The 13,802-nt window shown below is 42.5% G+C and overlaps 1 protein-coding gene across 3 annotated transcripts in view; it reads right to left on the reverse strand.

Moving 5' to 3' along the window:
• The window catches only part of MSRB3 (methionine sulfoxide reductase B3), an 86,389-nt gene that overhangs the window by 68,552 nt on the left and 4,035 nt on the right, over positions 1–13,802 (reverse strand). The window contains exon 2 of one of the 3 annotated variants that reach the window (XM_074168463.1): positions 1,884–1,958. The exons of the other annotated variants lie outside the window; for them this stretch is intronic. The gene's annotated coding sequence lies outside the window, so the exon portion shown is untranslated. The remainder of the gene's footprint in view (positions 1–1,883; positions 1,959–13,802) is intronic. 3 annotated transcript variants of the gene reach the window in all.

Below are 13,802 nucleotides of genomic sequence, written 5' to 3' on the forward strand. Positions count from 1 at the left end.
GGGGCTGCGCCAAAGCTCTCATCAGCGTGACTGTCAGAGCAGGAGTCCCGACAGCCGTCCCGGAGGTCCACACCACCTCGCCCTTCCCCTCGTACATCCCTCAGCCCACAGACACGTTCCTCCGTGGCCCCGGAGTGACCTCCCACACCAACCCCGCTTCCCGGCTCCCCTCTGTCAGGAGGGAGTAACTCCCTCAAGTGTAAACAGTTTAAAGGAAATTATTTGAAATTCCCGAGCATTGTAAAATAGATCCTGACCTCTTGAAAATGTCAAGTATTTCAGCGTTCACCAAAATGTTGTTATTTAGTCTCAAGTATTCATAAAGACTCAGAGGATATATAAGTCCTGAAAGCCCAATAAAATATAACTGAGCGTTCATGAAAGTATTTTATTGCAGTTAACATTTTATTCTTTTATTGCTGACGTTTGGATCGCTATTTTTATTTACTCTGTACACTACAGCAATGCCCAGTAGCCTGAAGCAGGAGGGGACCTCCTGGTGCCAGGTACCGTGGGCACACAAACACCAGCCTTGCCACAGGGCGCTTACAGGCCAGGGTTAAGAACTGCTTGTAAAGAACCAGTAAAGAGAAGAGCAAAGTCCATCTCTCGGCGGTATTTTGTTGTGGTTTGTTTTTTTTTTTTTAAAATACATGCTGCTTGCTGCGCTGCTTGCAACACCCAGGACACTGCTGGCTCCTCCACAGTTGTCCCCTGGTGTCACCAGACCTCCTGGAGCCCCTTCACCACACTTCACTCTTTAACCTAGCACAACATGGGCCAGCGTGGATCTCTCAGCTGCCTGACTCTCGTAAGATGGACACTATGCTCACCAGTAGCTTGTCCATTTTACCAATATAGATCATATAAGTACAGCAGTGTGTCACTAGGGGGGCTTCAGGAGCCTTTTGCTGGGATGATACACATTGTAACTCCAGGAAAGCCTTCCTTTTAGGATTTAGGAACAGCAAATGTTTAGAAATCACAAGTTCAGCCCCAAAATAAATGTGATTTGTTCGAAAGTAACGTAGGGGGTCTGTCAAATTTGTCCTTCGGAAATTAAGAACTTTGTACCTACTCAGGTTATGTTTTCTCAACCTCTGGCTGCAACCAGAGAAATTTCTTTGGGGGAAGGACAACTTGAGAGATTAAATTCTGATATTATCACATCTTGCTTTTAAGAGCTGTAAGGCAAACATCAAGGGTGTCAGGAGCTGATAACACTACTGCTTTAAGTTTTTCCATAGTCAGTGTTTTTCCTGACAACTCAAGTCCAGAATTCCTAAAATTACACAAGAATCCCAGCTCTCACAAGAAAAACGTAAGTTTTAGCCCTTTACAAGTAAATTAAAAAATAACACAAATTCTTAAGGGAACAATTTTTTTTTTTTTCTTGCCCCACTAATGAGACCTTAATAGTGTGAGGGTTCTACTTTTTTTTTCCCAATTTCCCTCCCCCTGCCCCCAAGTCTCCGGCCCCATTTTGAGGGCAGGAAACAATTAGAGATAGGTACACACTAGCCAGAGAGCCAGGCTCTTATGTCAGGAATTTCTATGTCATTGGAAAAAGTGAAAGAGCAAAAATACTGCCACACTGGAGAAACCCAAACAACCAGAAGTTAGAAGACAGTAAAGGCCTGTGAGTCTTCTATACTCAAGTGTTACATCAACAGTTTAATTTTAATTATTGTTTGTTTTGTTAAGTTTCTCCAGTCCAGCAGTAGGTTCAAACAGTTGTTTTGCAAAGGTTTTATTTATTTATTTGGACATAAATCAAACTATAATCCAATGTTTCACTGATAAAACTCAGTGGAATATTTAATATGTAGATTTATTCCAGCCTTAGCATTTGGATTTACTTCTTTTATTTGTCTTTTGCTCACCTACAGCTGCTGCCAGTCAGACTCAGCAGACAGAACAGAGCAACCACCGGGCATTGCAGGAACAAAACGTGCAACCTAGAGAGAACCACAGGAGCAGGTATTTCAGTGTATCATGGATTTCTGTGTCTAAACAGTTATTTACTCCCTAGACATTTTCCCTTAACACATTCTCTGCTAACGCCAAAGCCTTTGGTCTCTCCTGCTCCCTGGATTGCATTTAGGGACTTTACTGTTCACAGTAAATGTCTTAGGTTTGTCATGGTGTGTGCTAAGGTGGGGGGAGGCGGAGGCATAAAGGCAATGTTTAATAGCTTATAAGGAGATGCTTAATGGGGTCTGATCCAATAACCATCGCTGAGCTGCCAGCTGTGGCAGGAGACTGGGCAGCAGGAAGACTTTTCAGCAGGGGGATGAAGGCTGCCCGTTATTTATTGGAGAACGGAGAATGGAAGAGTTCCAGTTCCTCCTTCCGATCCCAGATCATCTCTGATCCTGAAACTAGCACCCTTTGCAGTGCACAAAGCGTTCTCCTCACACACATACGCAGCACTGCCCGGGCTAAGCATCCCTTCTCTCCTGCCCTCCCCACAGCCTGCTACAACAATGAGCCTTCAGCCCTCAGAAACCACACACCCTGTGAATACGCATTTGGGCTTCATAATTGTATTTTAGACAACTGCATGCTTCAATGCATTGTACTGCATTTGAAGCATTTGGCACCTTTGTAAAGGTAATTGTCAAAACCTGTGGAAATTCACCTTTAAAGAGAGATTTTAGGCTCTGGATTTTCATGTGCTTGTACATCCGTTGATAATGCAAACAAGGTGTCTTCACAATTTCATGATCTCCTATTAAAACACCTTGCAAAAGCTCACTATCTGATGAAAGTAAAATACTTTAATCATTAACAGCTAACACCATGCAGCAAAACATCATATTTATAAGCTTCTCAAAGGCTTATCGAAGAGGCATAAAACACTTAAAAAAAACCCAGTTGTGTTAGCCTTACAGGTCTGAAAAAGAACTGTAGCATTTAGCTTGCATGCCTGTCTGCATACACTTTTATACTTTCTTTTTTCTCCCCCTCATACAATACCAGCTTCTCAGTTAGAGCCACAGAAATCAAAAGTATTAGACCTGAATTCCCACTTCACTTTTAACACTCTCAATTAAAGCATGTTCTCCATAGCTGTTTGTGCTGGAATGTGCAAACTGAATGGCAATCCAGTCTACTTTTAGGAAGTTTACGTTGTGCCCTGATAAAAAGAGGTAATTACTGCCGTACCTCATAATATTTGAGAGGAAAACCAGGAAACGTCAAGCTTGAAACTTGAAGTTAGTACGACCATTAGAAAGGAGCCTAAACAGTGAAGTTCCAACCTTTTTCCTTTCTGGAATTTTACATATTCTCTTACACTGGATTTCGTTTTTACACCCTTCCCATAGCAACTGAGCGTATTTATCATAGAAATTCAAACCTCAAATATACACCTTTCCGCAATACAGAACACAAAGTCTAACACGTAAGAGGTTTTCAGGTATCAGTTTGGCTGACACATGCTTTAGGATGCTGTCAGATCCAGCTACGGATGTTTTAATGGCCCTTACTTCTGTTCCCTTGCAGAGGGAACAGAAAAGTAGAGTATATTCAGTGTCTCGTAACATGAACTAGAGTGGTTGTTCCTGCAATTGAGGCAGGGCTGGAGTGATGTACGCCTGCCCGGGCACACCAAGCCCTGTGGCTGCCCAAGCTGGAGGGTTGCAGGACCTCCCCAAACCACACAGCTTCCTCACGGTATCCACAGGCCAGCCCCCTTCATCACATGAAATGGGGTAATATGGCCCAGTCCATTAACGTTGACGCATCTTTTTCACATTCTAGCTGGGAAGCTTCACTAGCAATATCTTCTGTAGTCATTATTTTAACAGCTGGCGTAGGGAAGGAAGAAGAAAAGAAGAAAAGAGGTTGAGATCAGACAAAGAAATAGAAACAGGAAAAGAAGATGAGAAAGGATCAGACAGCATGGAAGCACTGCTCTCCCTATAGCCGGAAAGTATATACTCTTATTCGCTCTCCCCAAGATCCAGTCTGTGATACACAGTGACAAGCAAAGCTTTAGGGACTAACCGCCCTCCGTATTCCATCCTTCGGCTGCGTATAACTCTACCACTGAGGTGAATTACAGTTAGGAGTGCAGCCTTTAGTCCGAGTTTTATTATCCAAACTTTGCTCCTCCATCTAAGATAGATATGAGATTCCCGCAATAGATTTTTAGATTATTGTGCAGGCTAAAGCGATTATCTTTCCACTACTAAAATCTTGGAAAATGAACCAGATTCTCAAACGTTTACATACAATTCAGGATGATTTCACTGACTTCAGTTGTTGAGAAAAAAAAATATGCTAAGTAAGGAAGTAGAGCTCCACACGTCTGCGAGTTTGCATTTATATTAGAACAGAAAAATTATTTATACTTACAAAAGGAAAACATTACATCTGAGCAGAGAACAAAGAGCTATATTTAATTTTCATTTAATTACTGAATTGAGCTAATATTCTCTCTAGCATCAGCTGCCGAAGATGGGAAGCTCACAATCCCTTACAGGAATACCCCTTTTTGGCTGCTGAACTGGCCACTGCATTGCTCCCCTCTCCAGCTAGTGAAAAACCAGTTTGGCTGGTGAAAAACTCCAGCTAGTGAAAAACCACAAAGAGGCTGGTGTAACTAAATCCCAGAGGTGTGTTCAGGAGCCTGAGATAACCAAGAGAAGATAATCATAACAAAGGGTTTTTTGAAGTTTGTACCCTCCTGAATAGCTAGAAGGGGAAAAGCGCATTAATGCCTCCCTGTTCTGCAGCTGCTCCCATGACGAGAGAACTGCAAGGCTGAATTCTCCTTATTTTACTACATAATGTTTGCACACTGCAGGGCAGAGGTACTGTTCCCCTCTGAACAGCCAAAGGACACGGCCACAAGATAGAGTGGGGATGAAGAGGACACCCGTGCTACACCAAGTACAAGGCAGGGGAGGGAGTTAATTAATTCTCCTTTAAGTAACACAGAAGTTAAGAGGATCCTTTCTCCAGGGGCTCTGGCTTGGTCTTTAGGGAGGGGTGTAAAATGGAAGGAGATGTCATTAGTGTAGAGATGAGACACTGCAAGCCTTGTGGGCAACGGAAGAAACAGAAGAGAAAAGTGAGATTACAAAGAGACAAGAAGAAGCAGAGAGACCCCAAGGAGAGGAAGGGACAAGACAAGTAAGGAGTCCCCAAGCCCGGGAGGAAAGAGCATCCTTGGCTAAGGGCAGAAACCAGCTATTCCTGCTGGTTTCTCCAATGCTAAGTGCATTGAAATGGGCTGCCCAGGGAAGTGGCTGAGGCACCATCCCTGGAGGTATTTAAAAGATGGGATGACATAGTGCTTAGTGACATGGTTTACTGATGGGTTTTTATCAGTTTAGGTTGATGGTTGGACTAGATGATCTTAAAGGTCCCTTCCAACCTAGACAATTCTAGGATTCTAGGATTCTATGACTCTGGGCCTTGCAAGCACTCACACATCTGTCATTTGCAGATAGTTTCCTAATAGCTATGACTGGCAATACTTCCCAAAGGAGAGTAAACTTGGGTCAATTGGGATCTCCCCCCACAACGTCCATCCCTGCTCCTCCCCGATCTGATGCACTAAAATAGCGCTGAGCTGCCTTTCAGTTTCCCTATGCCTTGGTAGCCTGCCAACAGACAGCCCATGCCTTTTATGGCAGCGAGTTTGTAACTGCAACGGTCATAAACTATTCTTAAATGGGTCTTTTCTGAGAATCATGATCCTTTCAACATCTTGAAAAATATCTAATCTTTCCCGTTCCAGGCAGTCCTCTCCAGCACAGTGGTAAAGATTTAATTGCTTCTGGTGCTCAGATGATGAGATACAAGTGTTCTGGAAATAACCTTTTAATTTAACAATTCCTACTGGCAAGCCTGAAAGCTTTTCGCGCTGCTCACCAATACAGAAATCATTTTCAGCACTAAAAGGAAAAACAAAGTTTAAAAATTTCTTTGTTACTGCCGTAGATGGAGCTCTCCAAGAGGTACCCTAGCACTGAAGACATAATACCTATTTTTACTGACAGGTCGATTTGAGTAGGTACGCTCTCCCTCTCCACCAATATTTGCCTTGTCAAGCCTATCAACACAGCAGAGCTTTCTATTATCTCTATTTTTAATTCTGGACAAATGCCATACATCATTTATCAGAAGGTGAAACACAAGTTTCTTTTTTAACAGTGAACAGAAGCCCTTCAACAGGAATTTCTCCTCTGCTTTTCTGAAGCAACTTTGTACTAGTTTTTACTTCTCAAAGGGAAAAAAAAAATTTGAAGACTAAACAAATACATCATTTGGAATTGGCGTAATTTTAAACTGTGTTACACAAGTGCTTCAAAACTCAGCGGACTTCTTCCTCGGCTTACAAAGCTTGTTTGCCTGGCTAGCGATACACAACAGATATGCGATACGAGCCCTTTCTCTTAGGTAGACTATCTCATAAAAATGAAGCAAAGAGAAAGCCTCCGGCTGAGAACTGGTATGGCTTAACAGGACTTCCAACCTTAAACATCAAAAAAAGGATGCTCTTTTGAAAAGAGCATTCTCTCACTTGTTCCTAAAACGAGAGAGACAAGTGAAAACCAGCCCTGCAGTAGTTTGCCAAAACATCGCAGACGAGTTGCATTTGGTGACCCTGTTTTATGAGGCACCATAAGGAAATGCAGAAATGACACTTACTAGTCCACTGAAGGAGACAAGGTCCCTGAACACAGCAGAGCTAAAAACAGTCAAAATTTCAGCTGTGGTTTTGGCCTTTGATTTAATGAGCTCTCGGAGTAAAATCTGTATTGGGGAACAAAAAAACCCCAAAGAATCAACATTCCCTGCCACAGCAGCAAACTAAAGCATCCTCAACGCAGGATCAAATGCCATGGGGTTATTACAGTGTATATAGAAAGTTACCAACAAGTAATCAGTAAATCTATGGTCAGCAGATTTTTAAGATATTTGAAACACTTTCAATTGAAAAGTGGTTGGTGTTAATATCTATCTACATTTATATGCACATAATATGCCTATAAACTACCAGAAAAATAAACTTCTGGTGCAGAAGACACACATAGACCCAAATCCTACCGAGACATCAGCCTGTGTCTTTTCATTCAGCATTCAATTCTTCAGCACAAACCATTTGAAAACTGAATTATCTCCCTGTATTTTTATAATTTACTACATGAGAAAATATTTTTTTAGATCAGACCGTGAATGAGACCTGAGGATCATCTCATACTTTCTAAAAAAGCTTGTAAGTAAATCATGGGCTTTATAAAATTCAATTATGTTCTCTCTGTCAGCTAGCAAAACTGCATTTCAGACTAATTCAGGTTGGTTGTTTCCTTTTTTATCATCTCAGCTACTAGAACAGCAATTCAAGTTAAAGGCCTCATAGCTGCCAATCTTTCCCCAGCAGTCTCCCTTACATGGAAATTTTCTACGTGGCTTTCTCTAAAAACCGATACCGCTCATCACCACAGAGAGGAGCCATCTCCCTTTCATTAAATTAGATATTTGACACAGTCTCATGAGTTAGCCTTCAAGCAACATCCTTCAAATAACATCCTGAGCACACAGAAGTCTATGCATATGTCAACAGAATAAAAGCACTCTTTAAAAATGCACCTTTGATCACACAGATTGTGTCATGATGGTATGCAGAGCAGCCTTATGAATATACAAGAAAACCTCAGCCTTTTATCCAAAAATAGTTTAAAAAAATTACAGCATGAAGAAATTCTGATACTGCACAAAAAAAAAAAAAAAAAAAAACCATAACAGAATGGCTCACACACTTTAATGGTAACATTAACCATCCTGAAACCAAAGAACCTTTATGAAGTTGAAAAAAAAAAATATTAAAAGAACACCTAATCCATACCAAAATAAAATTCCATCAAGTAAAACAGAAACCCCTAAGTCTTCCCTAGTCAGAGATGTACTTTCATTGTTATGTATAGCAGTAAGAAGACACTACAGCAAATAAGGAAAGAGTATTTATCTTTAAGCCTTCTTTGAACCTACAGCACAATCAGATCAGTTAATACTCAATGTCAATGACTGAAAAGTGAGAGAGAAAAGAAAGCTCCTTCTGTCCCAACAGCAATAAATTTCATTCAAATATAAACACTTTTTGATTTTAAATCACTGCCCAAGTTGGATAAATTCAACTAATACTTTTATTTAAATTTCTGTAACACCATTTTCTTAAAACAAATCTGCACTTGGTTAGGCTATCATTAAGTATGATTTGCAAAAAATATATATAACTTTACAGGAAATTTTCTGTCACTATTTAATAACAAGGATTATATGTACATCTACCTGTATTTAGGCAATTACAGGGATACAAACATTTATTCAGGATTCTTTTTCCTTCTTACAAGAGAAAATGTCTGAAGACCAAATTTTTCAAATGGAAAATCTTACTTGGAATCTGTGTAGCTGAACTCCAATTTTCATTCCAGTGCAGTTTAAAAATGCACAAACATAGCATTTTTGTTTTTTTAATTTGCTAAATATATTTACACTGGATGTGCAGCACAAGCATTTGCACCTCTGGGCATCCTAAAGCTATTTTTCAGTTCATGAACAAAAGAAGTATTAATTCCAGCTAAATATATTACTATAAAACCTGTTTTGATTATTTCTCTTCTCTTTAATTCTCTCTCAAATGTCCAGAATATGAAGGTGTCTCCTCCACCTCTTTCAATTTACTGAAGATATTCAATCTTACAGCTTTTTCAATCCACATTTCCCAACCCTGAATGCATTCAAGAGACGACAATACTCATCCTGTACCTGCCGGCTGGACTTGTACCCACCAGTAACCATGCAAAACATTTCTGTGCAGCAAGAAGTACCTACCTTTGGTAAGAAAAAAAACCAAATACTTTCTCCTGCTCTCTTAGGAGTGAACATATGACAGGGCTAATACCGGAGTTATCTCCGGGGTCAGCTCCCGCTGCCTCCACCGTGAGCCCCTGCAGGCAGGGGCTGATGCCAGGGCTGGCACTAGCCTCGCAGTCCTGCCAGAGCCCCCCAAATACAAACACTGGAGCTGGCTGCAGCCCCACAGCCCTGCTGGAGCCCCCCCAAATGCACAGGTCAAGGCTGGCAGCAGCCCTACAGTCCTGCCAGAGCCCCCCTAGATCCTCACATCAGGGCTGGCAGTCCTGCAGCAGCAGCCCCGCAGTCCTGCCAGAGCCCCCCCAGACACAAACCCTGGAGCTGGGAGCAGCCCCCGCAGTCCTGCTCCTGGGGCCACCCCAAATGCACAGGCCAGGGCTGGCAGCAGCCCTGCCGGAGCCCCCCAAACGCCCACTGGGTTTGGCAGCAGCCCTGCAGCCCTGCCGGAGCCCCCCCAAATGCACCCGCAGGGGCCGCGGGTGCTCACAGAGCTGGCTCACAGCTCAGTTCACCTCTCGTTTTAGAGGGCTACAGGGGGAATCAATGTAGCCGCCAAGTTCATTCTCCTCTTCCCTCAGCCTTTTGTTAGTCTCAAGGCTTTGTAGTTCAGCTTCCCATCTGGTTCAATATTCTAAGATAAATTTGGACGTTTTCTTTGCATAATCTGTTCTTAAAAGTGACATCTGTTCCACTTCCTTCAGCAGAGGCAGAGGCACCCGCAGGCAGCCCCCTCCTGCCGAAGCCTGCTGTCAGGAACTTCATTAAGCCTTGCCCCAAAATACAGTTCGTTTCTGTCCTACTTGGACTCACACTCCAAAAAAGGAAATCCTACACTTAAAACATCGGGAGTCCCTCCTTCCCCTCATGGTCCTGACATTTCACGCTGCTCGCCATGCCCCCATGGCATCCTCAGTCCCCAGCACAGGACCCTTCCCTCATCAAAATAAAACGACAAAGGACATACCAGCTCCATGTCCACCTTAAGGCTTTTTGCAACAATAATTACTGTTTAGCACTCTGATATATTTGTTCGGTATGTTATTTTTATAGCATTGGTATATATGTACAGAAAGGTTCTCATTCTCTTACGTTTATATGTGTACTTAGATATTCAGAGAGAGAACTCATCTACATGTTTGGAAATCTTACCTAGTTGCTAGACAAAACAAGGAAGAAAATGAATAAACCATAATCAGTTAAGCCCATCTGCAAATTTTGTAACCCAATACAAAGAAATCAACACACACAACAGATTATCAGGTTGGAAATATGTTTACTGCCCAGACAACCCTCCATGGCAGTATATTTGAGGGAATTTTTTTAAGAAACAACAAAGGTAATCATATGAAGTAGCTGCAGTGACTAATTTCAAACTTTCACTAAGTTGAAATCTGTTGCACAGACCTTCCTCTGCAGACAAACTCAGTGGAGCACGACAGTCCCTTGGATCTGTAATGAACTATCTTGTCATGAGGCCGCTGAAGCTGCATTTTTGGGGTTTTTTTGAAAGCGAGTTTTATCAAAATCTATCAAGATTTCCTTCTCGCTCTTAGGAACTCACTTCAGGTGCTTTAGCTGGATGAGACTGACTATCAGAAATTAGGCACACTGATGTTGAATCACTGTATTCCCAGATGATGGAGCTAACCTGTGTGTCTGCCACCTTTGTCTGAAGGTGCACTTCCTCCTCTAACAGGTTAGGAAATTTATCCTACAGTGTTTGGGAATCGTTCAGAAAGGGGCAAGCACCTTGGAGGATTTTTCCTTCCCAAAAAGCTTAGGAGTAAGCTGACAAGTTCCATTTTTAAAAAAGGATAAAAGAGCAATTGGTGAACTACATAGCTGTAAGCCTAATTTCAACACCCAGAAAGCTTTTGAAACAACTTACTAAACAATCCATAAACAGGCAACTGAAAATTAGGAAGCAGTAAGCCACCAAGATTGACTTGCCAAAATCTAAACCTATCAACCAACATACTTTCCTCCTTTCCTTCTGTCCTACAGGGAGGAGGAAAGCAGTAAATCCAACAGATCTCAAATATAAAATTTGACAGAGCAAACTGGAAAAGCACCTTCCTTCTAGATCAAGGTCCTAGAACATGGGTGCAGAGCTGCTTGAAAAAACATACTCGTTCAGTGCTTCTCCTATTGACTTGGGTCAAAGCCCAGCAAAACCCAAACTCCAACTGCAGCGACACCAACCTGCAAAGAGTGTGAAGCACTCCGAAGAACTGAGCGGAACTCAAGATGGTCTTAACAAATTGGAGAAATGGTCAAAAAGTCAGTAAGATGAAATTCAATTCAGCCAAATACAAAGAACCACATTTGGACTTTAAAAGAAATCCTCAAATGCACAAAACCAGAAAGAAGGATACCAGACCAGCAGCAGTACTGCACAAAAGAATGTCAAGGTTACAGTGACAAAAAATTGAGCCAACATTGTCAAACTATTAAAAAAAAAAGGCAAATGACAATCTGGAGTTTATTAAAAAGAGAAGCGTAATACATAATAGCAGGGGCTGGGGAGGAATCTGCTCTCCTCAGCAGCAGTGAGGTATCAGCTGGAATACCCTGCTGGTTTGGGGCCCAGGACACAGACAACTGAGGAAAGTCCAGAGGAGAAATAAAAAAAAGAGTGCTTCAGAAAACCAAATCCCACAAAAAATTTTTTAAGAACTTGGTTTGTTTAGTCTACAAGAGTGACTGTGGAGATGGGATAATGCTCTGAAAACCTGCATCTTGTCTTAAACAGCACTACGTCACTCAGCTATTACACCATCTATATTACTGTCGTAGTTATTACTGGCCTGTTGTTAGATAAAAAAATGTACTATGCAATTCATATGTAACAGAGCAATAAAAAAGGCTTGTTTTCCCCCAGACAGCTACAGCATTTCACATTTCCAAGGACTTCACAGGCAGTCTTAGGGTCTTGCAAATTATCTGTTGTAATCCTTCCCAGCATGGTTCAATGACCACCAAAATAGTTCGCTACAATCCACCACCTCTCTCAAGCTCAGAAGCAAGTAGTAAGGCTGCCTTGTGGTTTTGGATGAGGGATGCCAGGTTCTGTAGAAGATTAGAAACCGGCAGCATCTGGTGGATCCTTTCCTGAGTGAGCCACTGATTTCCTACACAAGGCAGTAGAGATCTTGTCCCTTGCATGTGCTTGCTTTTAAACAAAAACAAGAGCACACAGAACAAGCGTGTACACAGACAATTTGGTTTCTCTTATGGAAATAGATGTTAAAAGATGTGCTGTCAGCACAGAGTATTTTTCCACTGTATATACAAAACACCTAATGAAATGCTGATTTTAATCCTGAAAAAATAGGAAAAAAATGAGGATACAGTCTAAAAGGGCAGTTCCCACAGCAAGCCATTAAATACCAAGGCTTTGACCAACAGGGCTGATTTTCTTTTTCTGCAGTGATTCGAAAGCAGAGATGATAAAGTCATAGAAAACCCTAATCACTTTATTTGCGGAGTTTCCGAATTTGCATCTCAGGCTGATCCACGTCAACTTTTCCACCGGTCCCTGGGCTGTGCATCTGTTCCTATCCTACCCCCTTCTCTCCTTCAAACTTGTGCTATGGCTACTGGCACTGCCGTTGGCGAGAAGGGGTAGGAGCCTGACCAATCTGACCTGCAAGCCTTGGTTTCAATATCATTAAGGCTGGATCAGCACACTTGCTGGATCACTCACAAGCGCAAATTCAACCTGAACTGGGTATAAGTCGTGATTTCTCGCCATCAGGACACATAAGGAGGGGTCTGCATTGGTTTTGTGTTTTACATCACACTTCCTCCCAGCAGCAGGATGGCGACAATCTGACCCAGGTGGCAAAGCCTGCTTTGGTACAAAGTTAACCATTTTTCTCAGCCGATTTGAACAACCAGAATCATAGAATGGTTTGGGTTGGAAGGAACCTTAAAGATCATCGAGTTCCAATCCGCCTGCCACGGGCAGGGACACCTCCCACTAGAGCAGGTTGCTCAAAGTCCCAACCAGCCTGGCCTTGAACACCTCCAGGGATGGGGCATCCACAACTTCTCCGGGCAACCTGTTCCAGTGTCTCACCACCCTCACAGTAAAGAATTTCCTCCTAATATCTAATCTAAATCTCCCCTCTTTTAGTTTAAAACTGTTACCCCTCGTCCTACCACTACACTCCCTGATAGAGTCCCTCCCCATCTCTCTTGTAGGCTGCCTTCAGGTACTGGAAGGCTGCTATACAGTACAGTAACTTTACATCAAACCAACGCTTGTTCTTGAACCAGCTGCAGGAAACCCAAGGCCAGACTCACCATGCTGTCAAACATCTGCTGCATGAACTGAAAGGGACATCCATGTGGCTCGAAGAGGTTAAAATCACCTACACTCTCCCTGCGTGCAGCTGGAGACGCAGCCTCCCCCATGAATTCCCCCCTGAGAACCACACACCAGGAAACAGAGAGGAACAAGAATAGGGCAATCCCTCAGCCAGACCAAACACTTTCTGGGCTGTTTCCTTTTGGCGACGGCTGGCACAGATCACTTCCCCAGGAAGCTCCTAAGGTTCCTTGTGCTGATGTATTATTATTATTTTTTTTTTCCATTTTCATTGTGCAGTCGGAGTGAAAGTGGTGGCATTTGGCAGCTACTTTCCATCAGCGCTATTGTTATTCCCTGGTAGTAGGGATTTGTTTTCCATCAGGTGAAACGCAAAGGCGTTGTCCCTGTTTGGAAGAACACACTGTTAAAGACACCCCTGGGGAAATGCTTCCAAACGCCATGCACGACATTACTCTGAAGATTTCTTGGATGTGGTAACACTTCCCAACAAAACAATGCATTAGCACACTATGTACGTTTTGCTAAGCTGCTCCTCACATGTCAAAGAAATCATTAATCCTGATGTTCAGATGCT

The sequence above is a fragment of the Numenius arquata genome, chromosome 2, assembly GCF_964106895.1.
Source record: "Numenius arquata chromosome 2, bNumArq3.hap1.1, whole genome shotgun sequence".
NCBI lineage: Eukaryota > Metazoa > Chordata > Aves > Charadriiformes > Scolopacidae > Numenius > Numenius arquata.